At 45.6% G+C, this 14,184-nt stretch overlaps 1 protein-coding gene across 2 annotated transcripts in view; it reads left to right on the plus strand.

Annotated features, from left to right (window-relative positions):
• Window positions 1-900: 900 nt before the first annotated feature.
• Window positions 901-14,184, plus strand: part of LOC137444863 (sodium channel protein type 5 subunit alpha-like) — a 227,243-nt gene continuing 213,959 nt past the window's right edge. For both annotated transcript variants that reach the window (XM_068145943.1, XM_068145942.1), the window contains exon 1: window positions 901-987. The gene's annotated coding sequence lies outside the window, so the exon portion shown is untranslated. The remainder of the gene's footprint in view (window positions 988-14,184) is intronic.

Here is a 14,184-nt window from a genome sequence, read left to right on the forward strand (position 1 = left end):
CCCAGCTTCAACTCTATACCCTCTTACCCCTTCCTTCCTTTCTCCCCAGTCTTCTTGATCCCATCTTGCTCTCTAGCCTTTCTCTTCCAGCTTCCTTTTCCATACTTATCCTCCTTATCCCTTCCTTCTTTCAAGTTCTCCCTACCCCTCCTTCTTCACACCTCTCTTCCCACATTGTCTCCTTTCTCACTCCTGCCTAGCTGTCTTCTTCATTCTTCCCTACCCTATCATCCTTCCCCTCCCCATCTTTTCTGCCTCCTCCTTCTCTGTCCTTTTATTCCCCTCAGCTCTCTCCATTCTCCTTTCCCACCTTTCTCCTTCCTCACCTCTGCCTATCCTTTCCCCCCACCCTTCCATATCCTGCTTTCCTCCTCATCCCTATTCGTGCTACTTCTGTAATTTCTACTCTTTTCAGTCCTCATCCCTCTTTCTTCTCCCCCATCCTCACCCCTGCCACTCTTCCTCATCCTTCCCTATCGTGCCTTCCTCCTCACCCCCATCCTTTCTTCTCTGTTCTTTACCCCTCCTCCCTATCCCCCCTCCTTATACCACTTTTCTCCTCCCCATCCTTCCTCGCCTCTCCTTCCTGCTCCATCCTCCCCGAGCTCCCCAGCCCATCCTTCCTTCTTCCTCCTCCTCCTCCTTCCCCCATTCACTCCAGCCACCGGCGGCAGGAGGCGCTGCGGACCCGGCTGGGGCCGGCGGGGAGGGGCGGGCGGTGCCTTTTTCGCCCCCCTTCGCTCCCCGTTCTCCTCCCCGTTCCCTCCCCGCCGCCCGCCCCCGCCGCCCGGCCGGGGCTGCGCTCCCGCGGCAGCCGCACACAGCGGCGCGGCGGCTGCGAGCCATGCGCCCTCCGCGGCGGGCGGGCAGCGCCCAGCAGCCGGGCCCTTCCCGCGGGACGGTACCACTCGGGGACTAAAAACTCTGTGGATACAATGAAGTGGCTCTGGGACTCTTGGGGTAGCAGGAAAAATTAAATAAACCAATGTAAGTTTCTCTCTCTCTTTTTTTTTTTTTTAATTTGTTTTTGGTTGGTTGGTTGTTTTTGGTTGGTTGGTTGCTGCTTCATAAAAGAATAAAAAATAAACAATAATCATTAAAAAAAAAAAATCAATCCCTGGTTCCCAGCGAGAAACGGATAGTGCCGGGATTTTCCCTTCCCTAAACTTTCCCCTGGAGGCAGGAGGAGCGGTGGCAGCAGCACCGCGTCCGTCCCGTCCGGGCAGGGTGGCGGAGAGGCTGCCGGGGCCGTAGGAGAGAGAAGTTGGCTCAGCAAAGCTTGCGGAGGACATCTAGAGATATTAGAAACATAGAGATATATTTTGCTGTCGAAGGATAATTCTGGCAAGGAACTGGTCTAGTTTCCATCTCACTTCGGCACTTAGAAGTGCCGGAAAGAATTAACCACACAGAGCAAATGCTCTGCAAATTATTTGGTTAATGTCATGCGGCGTCAGACGTGTTGGAGTGGAAATTTGGTGGCATGTTTTGAAGGGAAGAAATGAGCTGGAACGGGTATTTCTGCGGTGGCAGGGGCAAATGTATCATTCTCCTGTATCATGACAGCGTTACTGGTGTTACTTGTAAGAACTGACAGATTTGAAGTATCTATCTTAACAGCACCACTCACCTCAGAGCTGTTTGTAGAATATCTCTGCTTAAACATTAGGAGCTCTTGACTGGTGGATATTAAAAAAACTTGTTTTGGCTTATGCAAATAAAGGGAAACAGGAAGAGCTGTGCTGTGCTCCGGCAAGGTGAGCAGAGTTCTACTGAGGCAGCCCTGAGGGGAGCACTGACACGCTGGGAGCACGGTGGGAGAGAACAAAAGCTAAATTAAAGCAAAACTTAGGCAACCGACGTGTGGTGGCGATGGGAATAAATCAAACCTTTTAATTTGTATTATTTATTTATCTTTTTTTCCTGGAGGTTTGGGTGAGGAGGTGGAGATGATCTTCTAGAAAGCGGAGAAACACGCGAGCCACGCACATCTATGGCAACAGGTCTTGTTTTGCCTGGAAGGGATGAGCTGTGCTTTGTGAGTGCTCGAGCCGAGCCTTTCCAGTTGCAACTGGGGCAGCCCCTGATCTCACAGACGGGGAGTTGGATCCAGAGCTGGTGGCCCCAATTTCTCCCACTGCTGGGTTGGCGAGTGGCTCTTCCCAAAATGCAGGGCGGATGGTGGAATAAACGCGGCGATTCAAAGAGGATTTGTCAATACTAAAAATAAACAGGCCCGCAGATGTGTCCTGGAGGGTCACGTCCAGGCGCAGCGTTTTCGGGGCCGTGAGCCGATTTCGGCGATTTTCTGTCCCTGCGTCCTGTCCAAGGTGCTGAAGTTCATTTTGCTGCTATTTCCCAGGATTTCAGGGCTTTGTAGAAGCGGTCTTGGAGGCTTTCTCTTGTCTGAAACTGGTGGAGGACTTTCCCCCCGGGGTGGTATGAAGAGAAAGCAGGGATGTGTTTTCAGACACGTATATTTGATCCGTCCTTTTGGCGTGGGAAAGCAGGCCAGGTGGAGCCGCAGATGGATCCGGCAGATCCTATAAGCTTTTGGTGGCAGAGAATTTGAAAGGTCAGAGCTGTGAAGCAGTGAGGAGTGAAACCCCCTTATTCTAGTGGACAAAGAAAGTGGTGGTTTTGAGAGTGTGGATGCTGGTTGTTTGAATGTTTTGCCTCTGATGGGACGTCTGGTTTCTAAAAAGTTGAGGGGAATCCATGCTCATCGGAACAGGATGGGATTACAGTGATATTCACTGATTTTCTTAATATTTCTTTTCTAGTGTAGCCTTTTCCAATGGTAAACACTGTTCACAGAGAGCTTCAGAAACAGGGGGTCCTTAAGAAAAAACAACAACAACAAAACCCCAAACCCCAGGTCTTTTAGGGCAAGTCTCTCAACCTTTAAGCAATGGAATTCTGTACCACAAATTATGATATTTTTAGATTAATGTGCCAAAAGGTCTCAGCCTTAAGTAGTGGAGTTTATGTAACCTTTGGTTCAAGACAGATCACAGTATTGCCAGAAATAATCATAGATGAATATGTTGCTTAACTTCTATGTGATTGAAGTTTGATGTTATAATGTAGTTTTTGGCAGTTCTTGGCTCTCATCCTGAATCGGTTCATAGTGCAACTCTATATTTCTGTCTGAGACTCTCAGTGGTGTTGCAAACACAAAGGGTCAGACTGTAATGTCTGTGTCAGCATGGAGAAGTAGTTTGTGTGAGTCCTGTGTAGTTTGTGTGAGTAGTTGCTGGGAGTCCTGCAGATTTAAAGCATGCAATACCTCTATGCAGTGTGGTAGAAAAGTGATATTCTTTCATACCCTCTATCATTCGTCAGAGCTCATGAAGGTATTCAGTTGCATCACTGGGTATGTAGCCTAAATACCTTGACCATGAAGGGTGTGTGTAGACTTCCCAACTCTGAATGGCAGCTTATGGCTACAGACTTTAAAACTGCATGGAGGTGAAAGCATTTCATTCCTGACTTGAATCAGGAACTACCTTTGGTTCTTGCTATGCTGGACTAACACCTGTGGCACCAGCTAGCACCTCCCAGGACTTTGGCAGTCTACAGAAATGAGTTGAGTAGTTGCTGTGTTCTGATAAATGTGATGTTAAAATTGTATTTTAAAATGTAGTGATAGGAAAAGGCATCCTGATGGGCATGGGAGGTTTATGAGATGCAGCTAGTTTTAATTTATTTAAAAGATCCTATTGATGAGATTTCCTCTTCTCTCTCTCTCTTCCTCTTCTCTCTCTCCCTCTTCTTTCACTCTCTCTCTTCCTCTTCTCTCTCCCTCTTCTCTCTCTTCCTCTTCTCTCCCTCTTCCCCTTCTCTCTCTCTCCCTCTTCTTTCACTCTCTCTTCCCTCTTCTCTCCCTCTTCTTTCTCTCTCTCCCTCTTCTTTCACTCTCTCTCTTCCTCTTCTCTCTCCCTCTTCTCTCTCTTCCTCATCTCTCCCTCTTCCTCTTCTCTCTCTCTCCCTCTTCTCTCTCCCTCTTCTCTCTCTTCCTCATCTCTCCCTCTTCCTCTTCTCTCTCTCTCCCTCTTCTCTCTCCCTCTCTTCCTCATCTCTCTCTCCCCCTCTTCTCTCTCCCTCTCTTCCTCATCTCTCTCTCCCCCTCTTCTTCTCTCTCTTCTCTCTTCCTCTTCTCTCTCTCTTCTCTCTTCCTCTTCTCTCTCTCTCCCTCTTCTCGCTCTCTCTTCCACTTTTCTCTCTCTCCTTCTTCTCTCTCTCTCTCCCTCTCCCTCTTCTCTCTCTCTCTCCCTCTCCCTCTTCTCTCTCTCTCTTCCTCTTCTCTCTCTCTCCTGCTCTTCTCTCTCATTATCATTTTGTGTTTAGTGTCTAGAAGGAATGCTCTTTGTATGTGTTTGAGTAAAGAACATTTTGTGTTGCATATTAAAGCATGCTGACAGTTTTTCAGAAATCCTGGTCATGGTTTTCAGAAGGAACAGGTTATTATCTGTTACCACCTTAGATACCTTAGACTGTGGAGGCTCAATCTGAAAGCCATAGAAGAGACCTATTGTTTTCAGAGGGTAGATGCTCAGTTCTTCCTGAAAATTACTACCTTGTTAGTTGTCTCCATTTGTCCTCAAGAATTACTTTGGGAAATTATAGTTCTGATAGTTAAAAGGTGACAACAAGTAATTTCTCAGTTCCATTGAATAAAAGCCAGGTATCACAGAAGGAGTGTCACTCTAAAGCATACAGTTGACTTTTCTGCTTTGTGTTTACCTGCTGCCTTGAGGTAGGGCCTTAAACATAGTATGAAACAATTTGTACTTGAAATCCTGTCACTGCTTCTCACTGGGACTGTCTAACCTGGAGGAAAACAAAGTCAGTTGGGTTTGCTTATAGTGAATACTTCTTTTGTGGTGTTGTGTGTGACTGTGAAGAGTTCAAATAAGCAAGTGTTTGTTTATCTTTTAAACAGCATTGTCTCTTTGAACAACTACCAAAAACCTCTGGTAATGTTTCTATTGATCTTGGGTTTATTATTTACTCTGTGAACCAAACTGATGGGCCCACTTTGACCTGGCTCTGTCTCTTTGGGTTTCTCTTGCAAAGTGACAGTTTCTAAATCAGGAAGGAAATCAGGTCACATTTCTGGCTCTGCAGGATTTATCTCATTGCTCTTCTTTCAAAGTAATTAGAGTTACTAATAATGAGGAAAAGAAAACTTTTCCAGAACTGGAATGTCCCTAACCCTTCTCTCCTTCTTGTGGTTTTTGTGTCACTGAAGAGATCCAGGTAGTTTAGAAAGTTTGTTGTGGAGGATCTTTTTGCTCCGTTATGCAGACAGTGATTTCCTTTAAGTTTAGTGGCAGGTGACACGGTCACCCTGACAAAAAAACCTTCCTTTCCTCAGAATAATAATGCTTCCTTATTTTCTCCTAATTATGGGATATTAGACCAGCTCTGGGCTGCCTAGTTGGAGTGAGTGAGATCCCAGGTTTCAGCCTGGGAGAAGAACAAGGGAATATTGACTCAAGTTATCACCCATCCCAGTCCCTAGGCAGGCTGAGGACAAAGTGGACGCATTTGGTTTTGTTAGATGCATGTAGTAGCAGCTGTTATGATCACTCTTCATACCCTTTTTAGGTTTCTTATCAGTCCCAGTTCACACAGGTGCCTTCTCAGGGAAGCTGGCAGAAACCCAACAAAATTTCCCTTTCTTCAAACATGTCCACATTTGAGGAGGTGCAGCTTAGCTTCCTGAGAGGAGGTCACCCTGTGAATCTTTTCTGTGCAAAAGTCTTGTTGATGTCAAAAGATCCCTTACCTTTCATAGCAAAAGATATGCCTCCTGGTTCTTTGTAATTAACTCAATATTCTTTTCAATCACAATTCTGCATGACAAAAATATTTTCATCCCAATATTGCAAGAGCTTTTAAAATGTATACATGGCACACATCAAATGACAACATTGTACCAACATATGCAGAAAAAAACCTAATAATCTGTTGAGCTCTGAGTTTTCCCTTGGCCTTTTACAAATTATTTTTAAAATGAGAGACCTCTTGGAAAAGGAAAAATAAAACCAAGTCCATTATTTACTAGAATATTTATTTCACATTTCAGTTTGAATTGAACTTTCCTGGCTCACTAAACTTCTGCCAAAGAGGCTTTCTAGCTGTGATGCTAAGTGCCTACAATCAGGTTGCAGATTCTTTTTAAAGCTTGATGGATTTCCAAGGCACTAAAACTTCTCTATCTCCAAGTTGCTATGTGAAATACAACTGAATGTTGTGCCTTACTAATTTGAATCCAGTTCTAGTATTAGCCTGGGATATTAAAAAGCATCTTACTGGTGTCAGGTTCATGTGGCTGTACAGTCTGCAGAAGAGAAGGCTCCGAGGAGACCTAATTGTGGCCTTCCAGTATCTGAAGGGGGCCTACAGGAAGGCTGGGGAAGGACTTCTCAGGATCTCAGGTAGTGATAGGACTAGGGGGAATGGAATGAAGCTGGAGGTGGGGAGATTCAGGCTGGATGTGAGGAGGAGGTTCTTCACCATAAGAGTGGTGAAGCCCTGGAATGGGTTGTCCAGGGAGGTGGTCGAGGCCCCGTCCCTGGGGGTGTTTAAGAGCAGGCTGGATGAGGCTCTGGCCAGGCTGATCTAGTGTGGGGTGTCCCTGCCCATGGCAGGGGGGTTGGAACTAGATGATCCTTGTGGTCCCTTCCAACCCTGAATGAAACTATGAAACTATGAAACTATGTTGAAGTGTGCAGAAGTAAGGTAATGGACTGTAGACCATGGGCATGAACAAGGAATCTCTCTCTCAGTTGGCATTCATGGCATTTTCAGGCTGATTGTGAACAGTAAGCCAGGTTTTGAGGTTTTGGAGGGGTCTTGGAAGGGATGGGCAAGGAGTTGAGAAACTTTTTTTTACTGTTTCTAAAGGCTTTAGAGAAAACTGAAGTATCTGTGTAATAAGTTATGGAAAAAACTTGCCTGTGCATAAATTCCTTCAAGACCCATTAGCAGGAGACAGATATTAACTTTTTAGATAAAATCCATTCCAAATGTTATTGTTTATAAAGTGTTTTTTTGATAATTCTCTTTCTTGTAATGAGATGGTTACCTTAGCCAAACAAAGGGCCCATTCTGTTAGTGTCTTGGTGGCTGATCCACCCCTGTTCCTCCAGCTGGCTTGCAGCACGCTGGGTCTGACAAGCTTTGCGTGCATCACAGCTCTGGTTTTAGGGAACCAGATGCCTTATCGGCCCTGGGTAACCAAAGCAGGACAGCACAAAGGTCTCATTTCTGGTGATTTCCAGTGAGCAAAAAAAATATCACCCCTGCAGGAGTCAGCTCAGATTTTCTGCCCTGCTGCCAGCCCATTTCAGTCCCCCAAGGAGTTGTCGTGTTGTGCAAGGGCAGACGCTGCCCCTGGGAAATCCTGAAAAACATGAACTTAAAAAAAATAGTGATTATGAAATAAACAAAATCCCCCCACTACGGTGTAAAGCTTGTAAAGATCAGCAGCTCTGGGATGAAGTTTGCATTTTCTTCCATGATATATAGCCACCAAGAGTGGGCATGGGACTATGGAGAGAAATGTTAGGAGGCGGCTTTCACTGATGGGAGTAAGTCTGGAAATGCAGCCAAGGCCTCTAGAAAGGAATGAGGGTGGAAAGGGAGGGCAAAATAAGGAGAGGGTTTAAGCCCAGACTGACCAGCTCTGAAACACATCATTAAAGTATTACAGCCTGACCTGTAGACAGGCATTTAGTGTTGTCTGAGGCCTGACACATTAGTAGCTGTTACATAATGCACAATTATAAAATCGCACTAAAGCCTCTTTAAAATACCTGTCTGATTATAACAGAGTAATTATGTTGCATTTAATAGAGCTGGGTGCTGCGGGGTAGGGACCCCCCTGCATCAAACTCTGCTCCTCTCCTTGCCATGTCAGATGCGGTTGATGGTGTCGCCCTCTTGGCTTGGGGAAGTCCTAAACCCTCCAAAGCCCTCGGGTGGTTGTGTGTCTGCTCCCCGCTCCAGGCACCCGCGCCAGCTCTCGTGTTACAGGGGTTGTCCTTTCCTTCCGGACGAGGATATCTGGCCACGGCTGCTCCCCATATTAGTCCAGCCAGCGCCACGGCGTGACGCAGCCTCTCTCTTTTCCCTCCCCGGGGCCGAGCACATCGTCTCCGCTGCCTCCCCAGCCCCGTTTCCAGTCTCCGACATCGAGCCATGCAAGGCTCCCGTGCTGCGGGAGGGGACGGAGGCATTGCCAGAGGTGTCTGCACCAAGAGGGTCTGGAAAGCACTGCAAGTATCTTAAGATATTCTTCCCCCCCTCCCTTTATCTCATTTCAACAGCGTTTCACGTCGAGAGGTCTAATCTCCCTCGATGCGTGCGTGTAATTCTCATTCATGTGAGCGCAGGGGCTGCTGCCGGCGTGTGCTGGGTGTCTCTTAGGAAATAACCCTTTCAGGGCAGAGTTGCGGCGCATGGCAAAGTTCCCCTGGTTTTCTGAAGTCCTCGTAGCTCTTTGCTTCCCTGCGCCCATCAGACAGAGGGGCGAATCTTCCTCTTGGCTCTGCCGGCGTAAATCCAGATCGATTCATTTGACTTCAACAGAGCTAATCCAGATTTGCACAGCTCTTTCCCTGAGGACTTGCCCAGTTTTTGGCTGTGGGTGACAAGTTAGTGGGCCAATGTCAAAATGCATCTGATGTAGTCAGATTCCCTGTCTCCAAGCATTAATTACTCCCTGGGAAAAGTTTCTGAGGACAAGCAGTTGTATTTGGAAACAATATAAAAATTCTGTTGCTAACTTTAGAAAGTAAGGGAGAGGTTTTTTTTTTTCCCTCCCTCCCGTTGAAACTAAATATAATTTGAAAGATAATGTACAAAGACTTAAATATAGCAATTGCACATTGCATATGAATAGTTTATCTTCTTTTTAACATTTAGTTTATTTTTCCATCTTTCTCTGCAGACAGCTGTTAGATAAAGAGAGAAAAGTAAATAGTTGTTATGAACCATTGCATCATAGCTAAAAGATACAAAGAAGAAAAAAAATCATCATATGAATACAGGGGGAAAAAAAGAGGCAGATTAAATCCTTTTGGTGCTTTCCCCCCTTGTCCCATCCTTTCTTGATACTTCTGTAGGAGGACTTCAGCTAAAGGAGGACTTTAGTACTTAAGAACAGGTCCCTTGTGCTTCTGCTCCTGCTGGGCTCAAGTAGCCTTGAACAGAGGCTCTGAATTCTTCATAGGGTAGAAACTACCCCAGGTAAAAACCACAGTAGAAACTTTCCTAGGAAGGTGTTTGAGTTCTTGGATTCCTTTGCTCTTAGTAGAAGTTTTGCTTGTGATGGATTGAATTTGCTTCTCTGTGAAACTGCTGAAAGACAACTCCCAAAAGTGTTGTCATGACCACAACAGAAACTGAATGAGCGTCTGCAAGTTGTAGAGATGTCCTTTGGACACAGTCTCAAGCTGCGCTAGGGGAAGTTTAGGCTTGAGGTGAGGAGAAAGTTCTTCATAGAGAGAGTTGTTAGCTGTTGGAATGTGCTGCCCAGGGAGGTGGTGGAGTCACCATCCCTGGAAGTGTTCAAGAGGGGATTGGATGTGGCACTTGGTGCCATGGTTTAGTAGTCATGAGGTCTTGGGTGACAGGTTGTACTTGATGATCTTTGAGGTCTCTTCCAACCTTATTGATTTTATGATTCTAGTTGCCCAGAAAGTTGGTCTGTAACTGTGAAAGTAGTGCTGCTCCCCATGTGATGTTAGATCTGTGAAAAAATTGTACTTTATGTTGAAAGATTGCTCAGTTTTCCTCAGGTTTTTAGCTGTTTTGTGAAAGTGGTCCGGCAGGTTCCTGCATTTTGTGTGGTGAGCTCAGTAGTCAGGACCCAGCGAAGCTCTCTGCTTTTTAGTCGCTTCTCAGGGCAGGCCGGAAAGAGCTTAGAAACACTGCACCGGATCACACACTGCCTGTTGTGAAGAAATATGGAGAATGGCAAAAAAAGACTCCCCCAAATAATAACACCAACAGTTCAAAAAAACCAAACAGAAAAATGAAATAAACCAATGCAGTGATTCCAGACTCCTGGGAACAGAACAAGTGGCTGAATATGAGGTTATAGTCTGCAAACACTGAAATATTCTGGGCTGTGGTTTTCTTTTATTAATTAGCTAAAGTGGTGTTCAGAACCCGATACCCAGGCTTTTAGACACATCTCTGGTGCCTAATTTTGCTTGCTGTCTCGTGTCAGGGTGAATTGGGGAGACTGTTTGTTGAAATCAGTGGTGCAGCGTCGACGTAAAAGCAACGTAAGGGAGATGGAGGGTCGGTTTTGTGAGCGTAAAGGTCCCCTGGATGGTTTAACACTACCAGTGAAAATTACTGAATAGCTCCAAAGCACAGAGCTTACATGTAACTGAAAATAAATAAATAAATAAAGTTTTCTGGAATGTTTCCAGAATTATTTTAAGGTCCTGATCCAGAGCCAAAGGTAAAGCTCCCTTTTGACTCGTTGGATCTGTCCATACGCTTTGAAACGGCATTCCCTCCCTGAAACTTTCTAAAGCTGTTTTTCAGGTGTTTTGGTGTTGTTTTTTTTCTCCTTAATTATTGAGGCAGATGGAGTGTCTTTTGTAGCCTTCTAGAGCTTGGATTGTTTAAGAAGGAAATGGCATAATTACTTTATTGGACAGAAAACTAATCTTTTGTGTATTCTGCCTTTCATTGTGCCAGCCACGGAAAATCTGCTTCTGTTGCTCGCTTTCTCAGTTGGTTCACCGTTGGTCTCATTACACAGCTGTCCTATGCTATGGCTTTTGAGTCTGCTGGATGGTTTGATTCAGAGGTTTAGGGCTTAACTAACTTATCAAAGTTACCTGTCTTAGGAAGAAAGGCTGAGGTACTTGGGGCTTTTTAGCCTGCAGAAGAGAAGACTGAGGGGGACAGCTTATCAAAACTTATAAATACTTAAAGGGTGAGTGTGAAGAGGATGTGGACAGTCTTGTTTTCTGTGATGCCCAGTGACAGAGCACAAACTTGGACACAGAAAGTTCCATCTAAACATGAGAAGGAGCTCCTTCACTTTGAAGGTGGTAGAACACTGGACCAGGCTACACAAAGAGGTGGTCAGGTCTCCATCTCTGGAGTCATTCAAAGCCCACCTGGACACCATCCTGTGCAGTCTTCTGTAGGTGAACCTGTTTTGGCAAGGGGGGTTGACTACATGATCTCTAGAGGTCCCTTCTAACCCCTACCATTCTGTGACTAAAAGATACTTGGGTTTGGCAAGTGCTGTCAATGAATGTTCCTTGATAGAGAGGGGAGAGACTCAAGGGAGCGTCAAACATTAGAAAGTGGCTGTAGGGTGACTCAGCCACATCTATACAGCAATGAATCCAAAGCAGCAATGATCAATTGCAAAGCAGATTCCTTGGCTAATGGAGGATGTTCATAGAATTTTTATTTTGTTATGCCATATTGTATTGTATTTCATGTTTAGGGTTCCAGTGACTGCTTAACCTACATCAGTCAGGTTCATGAGATCTGGTAGTGCCATGTGCAGGCTATAATCACATCATTTTAAAGGGAACTTGGAAATGAAGCTCTGGAATTTCAGCCCTTTTCGAGACCACATCTCAAAAGGCTTCAACACGTGGATTTAGTGCCTGATCTAGAGCCACCAAAGATCCCTGTTGGCTTCAGGAGGCTGTGGATAGGTCTGCATGTGTTATCTGCTGAGGAGTGCTATCAGGAGTCAGGGACCAAAGATCCCCCCACCTATGAGAAAGTCTGTGGTCCTTTCAAACAACCACAGGAGATAAAAGTGGGTCCCAGAGTACCATGGCTCTCCTTCTCTGAACTTGCCCCATTATAATTGTGTGTATGGGGGGTGTTATTTTTCTGTATTGGCATCACTGCTTACTTACATGCATCAGATATGGATTAATAACCACATGTATACATAGATGGTTATGCATGCATGTATATGTGTTTGTGTATATATATACATACATACATACATATATATATATATAAACAAATCAGGAGTGAAGCAGAGATACTAAAAATGTATTTTTCATCTCCTCCAGTGTCATATCCCCCATTTTGCTGTCTTATCTGTGATGACAGATGGGACATGTGTGCCTACCTCTTGCAAGAAGCTGGTACAAACTGGGATGAGCAGCAGCAGGGGATGCACCGAGGATAACCCCTGCATGTGTGGACTCTTGCAACCAGGCTGTGGCTATTTCTGCCCAGTCTTTGCCCTGACCATCCCTTCAAGTGGTACGAGGAAGAGAAAATGGAGGGTGTCCCTGACCCAGATAATCCCCAGCTGCCACTGAGCCTCCTGGGAGGCACCCGCAGCCAGTGCAGATTAACACAGCCCACAGCAGGGACTGGCTTGTGGCCAGCATGGCCCCAGGATCAAAGGAGCGTGGAGGTGGCTGAGAGCCACCTTTGGGCCCCCCCTCCTCGCCATGCTCTGCAGCAGCTTTTGCCTTTCTTGATAAATCAAACCCAGCCTCTGCAGTGGGTTGCAGTGGGTTGTTTGTTTTTTCCCCCTGTGTGTTGCATAGGGTGTGTGTGGCTGGCTGGGCTTTCAGAGCTACTCATTGACATATAGGTATCTTCCTTAAGCATCTTGCTGGAGAGGGGACCATGCATATGTGCTAGCCACATCTTTTCTTGATGAACAGAAACATGATCTGGCTCCAAGTGACAAATCACAATGGCACAAGGCTGGGAACCATCATGAGGTTATAACAGGCAGATCCATTCCAGAGGTATGTAATGAACTGTGTCTAGTTCACCACAGTGTCCTTGTTGGGCAAGCTGCCTCTTGGAGTAAAGAAGCAGTAGGGAGTTGCATGCATCACTGTTTTGGAGTTTAAAAGGTCACAAGAGGTCAGTGAAAACACAAGATGTGTGCACACACAGCATTGGAATTGGTATATATCAATGGCAAGCCCGTGCCCTTGATTGATTTGCTGTAGATGGCCTAACTAAGAAGTGTTATCTCTGCTAGAGAGCTTATTTGGAGAGTTAACTTGTTTGTCAGGACTAGGAAGAAGGTGTTTTAAAACAAACTTTGGAGGGACTACCTGTAAGGAGGTTGTAGTGAGATGGGTGTTTGTCTTTTCTCCCTAGGATTAAGTGGTAGGGTGAGAGGAAATGGCCTCGATTTGCACCAGGGGAGTTTTAGGTTGGATATTAGAAGGCCCTTCTTCACTGAAGGGCTTCTCAAACACTAGAATAAGCTCTCCAGGGAGGTGGTTGAATCCCCATCCTTGGGGGTGTTTAAAAGATGCAGAGATGAGCTGCTGAAGAGCATGACATGGTTTAGCACCAGACTACATAATGGTTGGACTCGATTCTTAAAGCTCTTTTCCAACTAAAATGAATCTGTGCATCTACAAGTGTCAGTGTTGCCCATCAGCTCCAGTAGCCCTTGTGCCTCAAAATGAAGAGGATATTTCCCTGTGTGTGGCCAAGCCCTTTCAAGGAGGTTCCTTATCCTATGAGGGCACCTTCAGTTTGAAGGAGTTTTGTAAAGCAGGGAGTGCTGTCGGCCAGCACTACATGGCCATACAGCCACCAACAACCAGCTCCTTCTGCCCTGTGGTTGATAGGTTTCTTTTCCGAGGTGGGGATTGTGCCAGCTGTACTGATTTTATGGTGAGATGGTCCCTGAGGGTGGCCAGGGAGTAACACTGCCTTTTGAGTCTATCAAGTCATCCCTCCCTAGTGTTAACCTGAAGTCCCACTCAGGCCAGAAACAAACTGAGTGGTGATGTGGAGGATTTCTCTAGCAAGGGCATTTTCTCCTCTCACTTCAGTGGACCAAGATCTCACCTTGAATGCAGAGCACCATCAGTTCATGAAGATTTTAAATTGTGGCAGCTGAGCACACACAGTGGTTTGCAGAACCACGGGGCCCAAAGCAGGACTCAGAAAGCAGCACCTTGGTCACTTAGGTTTGTGGGATGTAAAATATGTTGAGTATGTTCTCGATGCCAGTTGAAAGGCAATTTTATACCCATAGCTAGCTTTGCATGTGTGTGGATGGGTCCCTAGCAAATGATTTTGTTCAGCAAGTTCCTATAGTGTTGATGAATGTGGAAGTTGTGATTAGCATGGGAGATTATTGCTTGTAACAACTGCACAATGTATTAGACTACCCATTAGTCT

The sequence above is a fragment of the Melanerpes formicivorus genome, unplaced genomic scaffold, assembly GCF_026170545.1.
Source record: "Melanerpes formicivorus ecotype bairdi unplaced genomic scaffold, bMelFor1.0.p_v2 SCAF_13, whole genome shotgun sequence".
Classification (NCBI taxonomy): domain Eukaryota; kingdom Metazoa; phylum Chordata; class Aves; order Piciformes; family Picidae; genus Melanerpes; species Melanerpes formicivorus.